This window comes from Sus scrofa, chromosome 5 (assembly GCF_054392235.1).
Source record: "Sus scrofa isolate SSC_HxYL_T2T_F1_AM1 chromosome 5, Sscrofa_HxYL_maternal_Yorkshire_Landrace_v2.0, whole genome shotgun sequence".
In the NCBI taxonomy this organism is placed as follows: Eukaryota; Metazoa; Chordata; class Mammalia; order Artiodactyla; family Suidae; genus Sus; species Sus scrofa.
Genome location: NC_139387.1, coordinates 21,379,449 through 21,392,937, shown reverse-complemented (window position 1 = coordinate 21,392,937; position 13,489 = coordinate 21,379,449). Strand labels below are relative to the sequence as shown.

At 46.7% G+C, this 13,489-nt stretch overlaps 1 long non-coding RNA gene across 3 annotated transcripts in view; it reads right to left on the bottom strand.

Moving 5' to 3' along the window:
• The window catches only part of LOC106507255 (uncharacterized), a 192,047-nt gene that overhangs the window by 137,079 nt on the left and 41,479 nt on the right, over positions 1-13,489 (bottom strand). The window contains exon 3 of one of the 3 annotated variants that reach the window (XR_014803274.1): positions 3,844-4,010. The exons of the other annotated variants lie outside the window; for them this stretch is intronic. This is a non-coding gene — a long non-coding RNA (uncharacterized LOC106507255). The remainder of the gene's footprint in view (positions 1-3,843; positions 4,011-13,489) is intronic. 3 annotated transcript variants of the gene reach the window in all.

Here is a 13,489-nt window from a genome sequence, read left to right as displayed (position 1 = left end):
ACAGAGACGAGAAAACCTGAAAGAACACATAATCCAGAATTCCTATTTACTTGACTTTGAGCTGCACACTTTGTAACCAAGCAACCTTTATAAATCTGACGCAGGTAAATTATAAATGATATTACATTCCTTGTAGAAGGCAATCAAAATGAAAAGTGGGAAGGGAAAACCAACCGTGATAAAACCTTGACCGCAGATAATTCATGGCATGTGTAAGCCACACATAGGTGAGGAAGAATCGTGGAGGATTTGAGGATACTTTTTTAAGGAATATCAGGTTGCCTTGGGTTACAGGGATCCAACCACCCACGCCCAATGAAAGAATCTCTGCTTTGTGGAAAGTTATTATGCTCGGCCCCTATAACTAGGGAAGACACCCCCTAAGCCAGAGGTTCTCACTTTGGGAGAGAGAAGGAGGCATAATGAAGACACTGGGGGACCATTTGCAAACTTCCTATCCTCACCCTCTGGGGATTCTTTTCCAACTACCCCTTTTCTTCCCATGACTACTAGAAACCATCCCAGCTGACAAGGAACTCCCCTGATTTTAAAAGGGAAGAGATTTGAAAATCGTCCTTCACAGGGAGGCGACACAGTCTAGTAACTGAGAGTAAACGCTCGGCAGGCAGACCGCTTAAGTTCAAAGCTCAACTCAGCCTCAGAGCTGGGTGACTCTGGACAAATTATTTAACGTCTCTGTGCTGTAGTGTCCACAGCTGTCAAATGGAAGCCAAAGTAAATACCTCCTAGGGTTGTTGTAAGGATTAAGTGAACTAATGCTTGCAAATTACTTAGCTCAGTGCTAGCTAACAATTGGTACTTAATATAATCCACCTAATATTTAATATTAAAAGCTGATCCAAAGTCCCCAAACTTTGAAAATCAACTAGGTTTTTTTTTTTTTTTTCTTTTTACAGCCGCACTTGCAGCATACTGCCAGGCTAGGGGTCAAACTGGAGCTAGAACTACAGCTGCAGACCTACACCACAGCCGCAGCCTACACGGCAACACTGGATCTGAGCCACATATGCAACCTACATGGCAGCTTGCAGCAACGCTGGATTCTTAACCTACTGAGCAAGGCCGGGAGTGGAACCTGCATCCTCAAAGATACTATGTCGGGTTCTTAACCTGCTGAGCCACCATAGGAAGTCCCAATTTGTTCTTTAAAGGTCTAGCCTCAAAAATCATCCATTAAAACTTTAGCCTTTTATCTGCCCTCATGAGAAAACAAAAACAGTCTGATTCCATATAATTTGCCTTGAGACTCTAAGGACTCTAATTAGACACTCCTTTTTTTTGGCTTTTTTTTTTTTTTTTTTTTTTTTTGGCTTTTCTGCCTTTTCCTAGGGCCGCTCCCGCGGCATTCGACCAGGCTAGGGGTCGAATCAGAGCTACAGCTGCAGGCCTTTGCTACAGCCACAGCGACGCAGGATCGGAGCTGAGTCTGCGACCTACACCACAGCTCATGGCAACACCAGATCCTTAACCCACTGAGCAAGGCCAGGGATTGAACCCGCATCCTAATGGATACCAGTCGGGTTCGTTAACCACTGAGCCATGACAAGAACTCCAGAAGAGCACTTTTTAAATACACTAAAGCAGCTGCCTCCAGTAAGCAGGGGAAATAAGAGTGGAGCTGAGGGATGCAAAGGAAAAGCAGAATGAATTGGAAAGTGGCCTGACACAAAACGATGATGCTAGCATGCCATGAACTGGGGGAGGTGACTGACTCAATCCGTGCCCTTGAGGGTCAATAAAGGAGCTGAATGAGATGATGCTGTGAGAGCAGCTGGTACGAAGCCTGATCAATGGCAGACACGCGATTGATTCAGAATCAGAATCCTGTAGTCATCAAGGTGTGGCAGGTACAAAGAAGGAATCCCAGCTAGAAAGGGGATGAAGAACAAGGGAAGATGGGGCAACCCTCCTGCTAGTTCCCTGGGTACCCCTGTCCCTTCTCCCACGTCCTCCTCCTCCTCCTCCTTCCATCTCCGTCAACTGTCCTTGGAGGCTCCTATAAATGGCGCTAAGGATGCTTAGACCCCATTTCTGTCTGGGGAACTGTCCTCAGACACTTACTTCTCAGCAAAGAGTAGAACAGTGGTTCTTAACAGGTTTTGGATCACAGACCCCTTTGAGGCCACTCATGACAGAAAAAATGTCACACATTCCTCCGAAGTCCATTCATGGACCCAGAGCAACAGCCCCAGATGAGGAACCTATGAATGGCAAGGTCGGAAATGGGCAAGATTTTGATCATTTCTGGAGTTTCCGTCCTGACGCAGTGGTTAACGAATCTGAGGTTGCAGGTTCAATCCCTGGCCTTGCTTGGTGGGTTAAGGATCCGGTGTTGCCGTGAGCTGTGGTGTAGGTTGTAGACACGGCTCGGATCCCGCATTGCTGTGGCTCTGGCGTAGGCCAGCGGCTCGGCTACAGCGCCAATTCGACCCCTGGCCTGTGAACCTCCATATGCCAAGGGAGTGGCCCTAGAAAAGACCAAAAAAAAAAAAAAAAAAAAAAAAGGTTTTGATCATTTCTGTTTCCCTCAACTTTGTTCTGTGGGGCGGTCCTTGGGCCCCTCCCTCTTTTACTGAAGATGAGTGAAAGTGGACCTACAAAGTGTGAAGATACCAAAGAAGCAACCTGAGGAACAAAACAAGTGGGAAGTACAGACCATTTATTATGTGTAAAATAAGCTACAAGGATATATGGTACAACCCAGGGAAAATAGCTGATATTTTATAACTATAAATGGGGTGTAAACTTTAAAAATTGTGAATCACTATATTGCAGTCCTTACAAAATACGGTGCAGCAACTATACTTTAGCTTAAAAAATGCAAATTAAATAATCCTATGTTATCACTCAGAAGCAGGCAGGATGAACAAATAAACAACCAAGCTTACAAAAGAAAAACCAAGCACATGATGGAGAATCCTGAGAAAGTCTACCTGCAATTCAGCCTGTAACCGTAAAGAGCAACGTCTTCCTCAAACGCAGTGTTCAGAAATGCCTCTGCCTGTGCAGTAATCTTTGAATAATCCAATTATTCCCAAATACTCCAATAATCTGGAATTCAGTCCAGACTCTTCGGCCCAGCAGTCAGAGCCGTTCCCTAATTCTACCCGCCCCCCCACCCTCAGGCTCATCACCTCAGTCCTAATGCAGCTCCTCACATCTTTTTTATTTACGTTTTATTAGAGTATAATTGATCTACAGTATTGAGTCAATTTCGGCAGTACAGCATAGTGACGCGGTCTCATATGTGTATATTCTTTTTCTCATGTTATCTGCCATTATGGTCTATCCCCAGAGACTGGATGTAGTTCCCTGTGCTGTACAGTAGGACCTCATCACTCACCCATTCTAAATATAATAGTTTTGCATCTACCAACCCCAGGCTCCCCATCCATCCCACTTCTTCCCCCACTCATGGCAACCACAAGTCTGTTCTCTACGTTCATTAGTCTGTATCTGTTGGGGTTTTTTCTTTTTCTTTTTTTTTTATCTTTTGTAGGGCCGCGCCTGCAGCATATGGAGGTTCCCAGGCTAGGGGTTGAATCGGAGCTGTAGCCGTTGGCCTACACCACAGCCACAGCAACATGGGATCCGAGCCATGTCTGCGGCTACACCACAGCTCATGGCAACGCCGGCTCCTTAACCCACTGAGTGAGGCCAGGGATCAAACCCACAACCTCAGGGTTCCTAGTTGGATTCGTTTTGGCTGCACCACGAAGGGAACTCCTGTTTCTGTTTTATAGATAGGTTCACTTGTGCCATACTTTAGATTCCACATATGAGTGACATCATGTAGTATTTGTCTTTCTCGTTCCGACTTACTTCACTTGGTGTGAGAATCTAGTTGCATCCATGTTGCTGCAAATGGCATTGTTTTGTCCTTTTACGGCTGAGTAGTATTCCACTGTATATGCACCCGATCTTCTTAATGCATTCATCTGTCAGTGGACATTTAGGTTGTTTCCAAGTCTTGGCTGTTGTGAACAGTGCTACAATGAACATAGGGATGCATGTATCTTTTTTTTTTTTTTTTTCGGTTTTTTTTAGGGCCACACCCACGGCATATAGAAGTTCCCAGGCTAGGGGTCGAATTGGAGCTCCAGCTGGTGGCCTACACCACAGCCACAGCCACACCAGATCTGAGCCATGTCTGTGACCTACACCACAGCTCATGACAAGGCCGGATCCTTAACCCACTGAGCGAGGCCAGGGATCAAATCTGCATCCTCGTGGATACTAGTCAGATTCGTTGCTCAGCTGAAACAAATGCTCCCTTTCTGTCTGGGGATGTCCTGGGGGTGTTCCTTAAATTCCTTTAGAGTCTAAAAGCTTCCAGAGGGCAGGATCCATGTACCTCCTCCTTCTGAATTCCACTCTCCCACCCCCAACCCTCTCTCCCAGGACATGGATCCACTCATAATTGTACCAGGCTACCAAAAGAGGCATTGAGGACAGAGAAGACGGATATATAGATGTATCAATTGACTACAAATATCTTAAGATTCCTAGAAGTGGGAATTTCTCTCTTTGAAAGAGCGAAAGGGTCAGAGAGAGGTGGAAACAGGAATCTAGAACATGCACAACCCACTGTTTCAAGAGCGTTTCCTAAGGACATTTCCTAATGAGGGCCCTGGGCCTTCGAATCTCAGTTTAATTAGGAAAGAGTCTCTCCAAGAGAAGGTGCTTGGCACAGGGGAGGTGCTTAAAGAAATGCAGCAAGAGGCCCGGGAACAGGAAGCCAGCTTGTATGAATTCCATAATGCCCCCAGCTCCCTCCGTCCCTCCCTCCTCCTCCCTGTGTTTCCCCGCAGTCTCTGAGCTCATTCCAGACTCCAAAACAAAAGTTCCATCCCAAGGAGCCAAGAAAGTTCATGTCACATCCAACAATCCACCCACTAAATTGCAGGCTGTCCTGCTTTCCCAGCCAACCCCACCCACTCCCCTATGTCCTGGAGGTCACTGTGTTCACGCCTCTATCTCTAAGAAGGGTACGGCCCTCACTCTGGAATTTGCCTTTCCAAAACTTTCGTCCAAGGCAGGAAGTCCCACTGGTTCCCTTGGTTGGGTGTTAAGAATCCTGCCAGTCAGGAAGTTTGGCCTCGTGGCTCCTGCTGACTGGTTTCAAATATAGTTTAGATACGAGTTGCTTTGCTGGACGTTGGATGCAGACTTGAGAGAAGAAGGCTAAGGAGGCTGTTAATTATTTTCAGGTCTCAAAGTTTCAGAGAAGTAGACTTTAAATGCAACATTTCCAGAGATTATATCAATTACTTTGTATGCAAGTACAGCGCCTTTCCTGATCCCAAGTTATGTGAGTTCTCTCACCCTTCTTAAAATTTCCAGAGAATGAAAATTCCCAGAGCCAATCAAACCAGTGTCTCCTGGAGTTCCTGCTGTGGCTCATCAGGTTAAGAACCTGACATAGGGTCCATGAGGATACGGGTCCAATCCCTGGCCTCGCTCAGTGGGTTAAGGATCCGGTGTTATCACAATCTGCAGCATAGGTCACAGATGTGGCTCAGATCCAGTGTTGCCAAAGCTGTGGTGTAGACAGCAGCAGAAGCTCTGATTCAACCCCTAGCCTGGGAACCGCTACAGATGAGGCTCTTAAAAAAAAAAAAAAAATGTGTCTCCCAAACAGACAAGTATAAAGTTTCTGGCTATCTAAGTTACCCAAGAACTTCAAAAATCCTAACTCAAGCACCCTTGCAACTCTGGTGGCAGTGGCAGTAAGGGGCGGTGGGGGGAAGCAGTCAAGAATCCAAAAGCAGAGGCTTTGAGTTCTGGGTGAGAGCTTTAACTAATCATTAGTACGGTGTATGGAGTAGAACCAACACTTCCAAATTGGAAACAGTTCAGAATACACATGAAAAGGTAAACAGAGCAAAAGCCACCAGGAGAACTGGTCGTCATCTCAGATCTGAGGCTAGAAGAAATTAGTTAATCAAGCCAAATGAAAAACTGAATCTTCCCATTTCCTTTCTGTTTGTACCCGCTCTGTCTCTAGCCATGGTCATGGTCATTTATTCATTCAACAAATATTTACTGGCCCCCAATTATCTAGCACCGCCGATACAGCAAAGAAAAGCCGTGAATCCCTCCACTGGAATTGTTTACCTTCCTCAGGAGGAAGCAGACAGTAAAGAACTGAGTAATCTGAATATAGATTGTGTTGGATTGCAACCAGTTTGCAGAGAAAAGTAAAGCAAGAAAAGGTTAGGGGAATTCCCATTGTGGCTCCATGGTAACGAACCCGACTAGCACCCATGAGGGTGCAGGTTCGATCCCTAGCCTTGCTCAGTGGCTTAAGGATCCGGTGTTGCTCCAAGCTGCAGCATAGGTCACAGAAGCAGCCCAGATCCCACGTGGCTGTGGCTGTGGTGCAGGCCAGCAGCTGCAGGTGTGATTCAACCCCTAGCCTGGGAACTTCCACATGCTGCGGGTGCGACCCTGAAAATAAATCGGATAGTCCAAGAGGGTCTCACTGAGAAGATGACATTTCACAGCCAGAAGCAGGTGAGGGAACAAGCCACAATGCAGATCTCAGAGAAGAGCAAGCAGAAAGACTTTCTGGCCATATTTTAAAGAAATTTTTTTATGGTGGTAAAACATACATAACATAAAATTTACCCTTTGAGACACTTTTAGGTACAGTTCTGTGGCATTAAGTCCATTCACACTGTTGTGCGACCACCCCCACCATCCCTCTCCAGAACATTTTCCTCTTCCTCCACGGAAACTCTGAACCCATTAAACATTCCTCCCTCCCTCCAGCCCCTGGCTACCACCATTCTACTTTCTGTCTCTATGAATTTGACCCCTCTTGGGACCCCACATAAGGGGAAGTATCCAATATTGTCCTTTTGTGACCAGTTTATTTCACTTAACATAATGTCTCCAGGATTCATCCATGTTGCAGCATCTACCAGAATGTCCTTGCTTTTTATGGCTGAATAGTATTCCATTGTATGTATAAACCACATTTAGTTTAGCTGATGATGGGCATTTAAGTTGTCTCACCCTTTGACTGTCGCGAATGGTGCTCCTAGGAGGATGGGTATGCTAGTATATTCTTGGGCTCCTGCTCTCAATCCTTTTGAATATATAGCCAGAAGTGGGAATGCCAGATCACATGGTAGTTATAGGTGTAATTGTTGGAGAAATCAGCATACCATTTTCCACAATGGCTGCACCATTTCACATTTTCGCCAGCAGTAAATATGAAGGGTTCCAATTTCTCCACATCCTTGCAACATTTTCTTATCTTCTGTTTTTTTAATAATAGCCATCCCAATGGGCATGAGGTGGTAGCTGCCCACTTGTGAGGAGTAACAAGGAGGCCTGTGCAGTGAGTGAGGGGCAGTCAGGGAGGGGGGAGCAGCCGGGGACGAGGTCAGAGAGAAAGCTGGAGGCCCAGATCCTTCTCAGGCTTAGACTTTGGCTCTTACTCGGGATGTGATGGGAACCCTAGATGACATTGATCGTGTCATATGTTGGCTACTGATTTCCATGCTCTTTGAATAAGTATCTGGTTCTCAAACCAAGGCTTAGTCCTCTAGAGTTTGAAAACGAGGCACGGAGAGACGTAAGGCAGAGCTCTCAGTGGATGTCTGGTGCTTCTGACAACGCAATGAGCACTGAACAAGCTGACATTCTCCCATCCGCCTCTCTCTCTAGGTACGAAAGAAGAGATGCCACATACCCTCCTATGGGAGATTAACATGATGGACTGCTTTCATCAAAGTTGTCCCCTTTATGGATTATCTTTAGCCAAGTTGCAATCACAAAAAAATCAAACGAGGGAGTTCCCTTCATGGCTCAGAGGTTAGCACACCCGACTAGGATCCATGAGGATGCGGGTTTGATCCCTGGCCTCGCTCAATGGATTAAGGATCCCACACTGTTGTGAGCTGTGATGTAGGTCGCAGATGCGGCTCAGATCCGGCACGGCTGTGGCTGTGGGTAGGCCACAGCTGCAGCTCCAGTGTGACCCCTAGCCTGGAAACTTTCATATGCCGCAGGAGTGGCCCTAAAAATCAAAAAAAGAAAAAAGAAATCAAACCAAAGTCCTCTTGGTCTCATTCCCTTTTAGATTATCCCCTCCATGATTGTGGAGAATCGAGAACTGACACGGAGAGAAAGGGCGCTTTTTCTGGAAACTGGTGGAATCAAGGGCTGCAAAGACATCGGGGAGCAGGCTCTGAGGAGAGGGGCAGGAACAATGTGAATCAGGCACTCCCCAGCCTTGCGGAATTCAATAGATGAATCCAGTCCCAAGCCCCAGATGCCTCAGGAAGGACTGTCAGAAATGTCTGAGATGATAAGAGCCAGGGAGAGAAAGGGCCCCAAAGGGAAGCCTGAAAACACATTTTTGAGAGGCAAAGAGTACCTCTCATAACCTCACCTCCCCCAGGCGACAGGGATGAAAGCTTCTACATCAAAATGAGAAGTCCAAGGAGTTATAGATTTTCTCAACAATAAATAATCTGGAGAGAATGGCCGCCCAGCCACCGTTTATAAATGTTGGAAAATACACATTCGTGTTGGCAGGGAGGGCGTTGGGGAGGGATGGAAGGTAGAGAAGGAGAGAGTTATGGGGTTGTCCCCGCTGGGAAAGGGGGAGGGACAGAAATCAATTTTCACTCTGGCATTCTTAGGATTCAAATGGGGAGGGAAGTATGGGGAAATCTGGAAGCCTAAGTAACTAATTTCTCCCCACAAGAGAGCAGGCCGTGTACCCCTAGAATCTATGTGTTTTTTCCTTCCATCAGAGAACCGCCTAATTCATCCTGTCGTCTCAATACAGCATGATCACCAGCACCCCACCCAGGGTAGAGGGGCCATGACGAGCCTCACATCTCTGTCCCCATCCCAGTCCCCATCTCAGTCCCCATCCAGTTCCCATCTCAGGCCCCATCTAGTTCCCATCCCAGTCCCCATCCCAGTCCCCATCTCAGTCTCCATCCCAGTCCCCATCTCAGTCCCCATCTCTGTCCCCATCCCAGTCTCCATCTCTGTCCCCATCCAGTTCCCACCCCAGTCTCCATCTCAGTCCCCATCTCTGTCTCCATCCAAGTCCCCATCTCAGTCCCCATCTCAGTCCCCATCCCAGTCCCCATCTCAGTCCCCATCCCAGTCCCCATCTCTGTCCCCATCCAGTTCCCACCCCAGTCTCCATCTCAGTCCCCATCTCAGTCCCCATCCCAGTCCCCATCTCTGTCCCCATCCAGTTCCCACCCCAGTCTCCATCCAGTTCCCACCCCAGTCTCCATCCCAGTCCCCATCTCTGTCCCCATCCCAGTCCCCATCCCAGTCCCCATCTCTGTCCCCATCCCAGTCCCCATCTCAGGCCCCATCCCAGTCCCCATCTCAGGCCCCATCCCAGTCCCCATCTCAGTCCCCATCCCAGTCCCCATCTCTGTCCCCATCCAGTTCCCACCCCAGTCTCCATCTCAGTCCCCATCTCAGTCTCCATCTCAGTCCCCATCTCTGTCCCCATCCCAGTCCCCATCTCAGTCTCCATCTCAGTCCCCATCTCTGTCCCCATCCCAGTCTCCACCTCAGTCCCCATCTCTGTCCCCATCTCAGTTCCCTTCTCTGTGGACTCATCACAGAGGTGTTGCGCTACCTTTTTAAGCTCCAAACATTTAAAATAAAAGTGGGACAGAGAAGAAGACTGCTCTTCCCCCTTCTCCTCAGGTAGGAAAATAATGACAAAAATGACAATGAAAGTTTCAGGTCATTCATTCATTCATTCATTCAATAACTATTAAGCACCTTCTAAACGCCAGTTGTTGTGCTTGGTATGAGGAACACAGCAGGGAGGGAAAAGATATTCCTTGCCTACATACTCACTGTCTTTAAAAATGTTCTTATGGGAGTTCCCGTTGTGGCTCAGCAGTAACGAGCCCAACTAGCCTCCACAAGGTCCCAGGTTCAATCCCTAGCCTCGCTCAGTGGGTTAAGGATCCAGTGTTGCCATGAGCTGCAGCGTAGGTCACAATGCATATTCAGATCCAGTGTTGCTGTGGCTGTGGTGTAGGCCGGCAGCTGCAGCTCTGATGCAACCCCTAGTCTGGGAATTTCCACATGCTGTGAGTGTGGCCCTTAAAAAAAAAAAAAAAAAAAAAAAAGTTTTTATAATGTTGCTGGTGGGGGGAGGGAGGTGTAGATTGGGGGTTGGGCTTAACAGATGAAAACTATGATTTAGAGAATGGATAAACCACAGGTCTTACTGTAGAGCCCAGGGTACTATATTCAACATCCTGTGATAAACCATAATGGAAAAGAATATGAAAAAGAACACAACTATATGTATCACTGAATCACTTGAAGACTTCTTCCCCGGTGACCTTTTTAAATGAGCTTGCCATCGCTTTTGTTTGGAACCAAATCCCACCCAGCTTGGGTGAGCCCCAAATCAGGAACTCCAGATCAGAGGGGTGGGTGGGGAGATAGAACTCCTTTGCCTTTGATTTACAACCAAAATTGTCAACAAGGAAAAATACCTGGAAAGAAACCACAACCTTGGCTCATGTTAGTATGGTTATAAAAACTACACACTGTTATTGTCATTTTGTGGGACTAACACAAATTAATAAATCAGGGCCCTAGGCTTGAACTCTACGAGGCAGTGGGGAAGATTTGCAGAGACTGAGAGGCAGAGAAATATAGTGTCTGGAAAATAGGGCTTCCAGGTATACATGCAAGAATTAAGGAACATGGGGCGGGAGGTGGGGCGCGAAAGAGAACCAGAATTTCGTTGTTCTGCAAGTGATATGCATGTGTTATTTCATTTAACCCCATCACAACCCAGTGAAAGAAGTATTATTATCCTACTTTGTGGACTGAGAGATTAAATGACTTTCCCAAGATCATATAGCCAATAAAAAGACGAGCTGGAATTTGAACTTGGTTCTTTGTGACTTCAAAGTCCTTGTTTTTTCGACTGCAGCACCCTGCCTCCACAAAGTAAAAATTCTAGGCAATTGATGGAGAACTTGAGCCAGTTCCTATCCTCGTTTCTAAGTCACCCCCTGTCAGTGTCTTCCTCTTCCTCCCAGTCACTGATGGGCCTGGGCCGGAAGTGGTGTGGTCGTTAAATCTGAAAGCTCCAGTTAAACCATGTCCTGCTAAAATCCTAATCCAATCTAGGACCAAAAGGTCTCCAGCTTTTCTTTTTAGAAAAGAAAATGGATTCCAAAGCATCCCTGTAACCATTCCAAGAGTTCCCACATATGATTTTACATCTAATTATAATTCCGACCTGCAGCTTTACCCATCTCCTTTTGCTTGGCTTTTAACAGAAATACGGGAGAATCTATCTCTAGACATCTATACGTCACCCTCATGAGACCCCTTTCCTCATGCTCTTCGAAATCTTTTCTATTCACTACCACCTTCTTGAGAAGAACAAAGCCACCTTCAGTGAAGGTTAGAAAGTGCTAGAGAAGGAAATGAAAGCTTGGTTCTCCTTGGCTAAAGGAAGATGGGGGTAGGGGGAGCAGACAATTTTCTAAATGGGAGCCCAGTGGCAGGAAGATGGCTGCAATTTCCATGTCGACTTAAATGCCTTCGGATTTGGCCTCCCTAAACCTCAGCCATCACCCAAGCCTTCCAGATGCTGCCGCCACACACTGTTAGGAAACATCTGTCACAAAGGACAGCCCCAACTGGGACAAAGGAGAGTAGGAAGGCAGACGGTGCCAGTTTAATGAGGATGGTTTAACAAAACATCTTTTAAGCTTCCTAATTCACTTGGCCATTTGCTCTCCAGACTTGGCTGCCAATCAGGAGCAGACTGGGAATGTTTGCCAGAGAAGGGCAATCTCCTCCTTATCCTGAACTTGGAAGAACGCTTATCCAGACAAATGCAATTAACCCCATTCCAGAGCTGAAAATTCATGGAGTTCTCCTGTGGTGCAGCAGGTTAAGGATCCAGCATTGTCACTGCAGAAACCCGGGGTGCTGATGGGGTGGGGTTCAATCCCTGGCTCAGGAACTTCCACATGCCTTGGACACACACGTACACTCCCCCCCAAAAATTCATGATGATTCTGGAGAAAAGGACTTCAGCTACATCAGGTTGATCATTGTGGTTAGACTGTTGTTGACAGTGAGACTGGGCTTAGTAGAATATGAAAAATGGACATTAGTGTTCCCACGGTAACCAGGTCTGTGACCAACTCTAAGCTCATAACACCTAAAGCATTCTCAGTATTTATAAATCATCCATGGATATAAGCACAAAGACCAAAGGACATAAGGCATCAACACAGATTTCTTAGTCTTTACATGGGATCACCTCTTTTTTTTTTCTTGGCCGCGTTCACGGCATTCATAAGTTCCCAGGCCAGGAATCAAACCCACGCCACAGACGTGACAACACCGAGCCCTTAACTGCTAGGCCACCAGGAAACTCTCTAGCTTTTTAAAGGTTATTATGGGATATGGATTCCAGATAAGAAATAATGGGTATTCTGAACATGCTATCAGTATAAGATCAAGAGATAAGATAAAGGATTGTCTTTCCAGGTTTGTTTCAAAAGGAAGAAAGATGTCCAAAGACAAGGGGACTGGGAAAGTGGCTTCTACGGGTTTTAATTTTATTCATGGAAATTGCATTACAATTTAGATTAAACCTAAGGCATTTCAATTGAAATCACTGGTGTCAGATATTTGGGGATCATTAGCCTAGCCCTCAATTTAATTCAGCTGACACGAAGTCACTGAAACATGCATCACCTGTCCCCATTAGACCTCTATCTTGTAAATACTTTATACCCAGGGCCAGCCTCACGCCATACCCTCCTGCTCCATAAAATTGGTAACTCTAAACAATGAGATCCTTTCAGATCCTGCTCAGATTCACCTAGCAGCCATCAGAGTGCTGCCCTGCCTTAAGGCAGACGCTACAGCCCTAAATCACATTCGCCCTGACTGCTGCATTGCAGCAGATAACTGAAGTGTGAGTGCCCTCTACCCTCCTTCTAGAAAATGACACTCTCCTTCAGTCAAAAAGACACACACACACACACACACACACATACTCTCCCCTTCTCCCATACAGACCTGCAGTTTCCTGCTCTCTGTTACATCCAGACTTCCAAGACTGCATTCCCAGGGCTTTCTTTTCACTGTTCTTCTACCTCATATTCCTACTCTTACCCTTTTCTGTGGCTCTCTGCCTGAACAGGACAGATCTGTCACCACACATGAGCATCTCACTGTCCTTCACCTCAGCCCTCACACAGACGGCCCCGCTCGGCCTGTAACACCCTCTATCCAAACCTGCTTCAACAGGATCCTCCCTCAGAAGCTTCTCTAGCCACATGGACAGGTATCTGATCTCTCCAGTATGCTCTCCTTGCCTCCTGCTCTCCCTCGGGAGTGTCCAGTCGTGTGACTCGCTGGCCTAGAACCTGGCCCTGGGAGACACCCAGGTAGGGAAGAGAGCAGGAGGGACGAG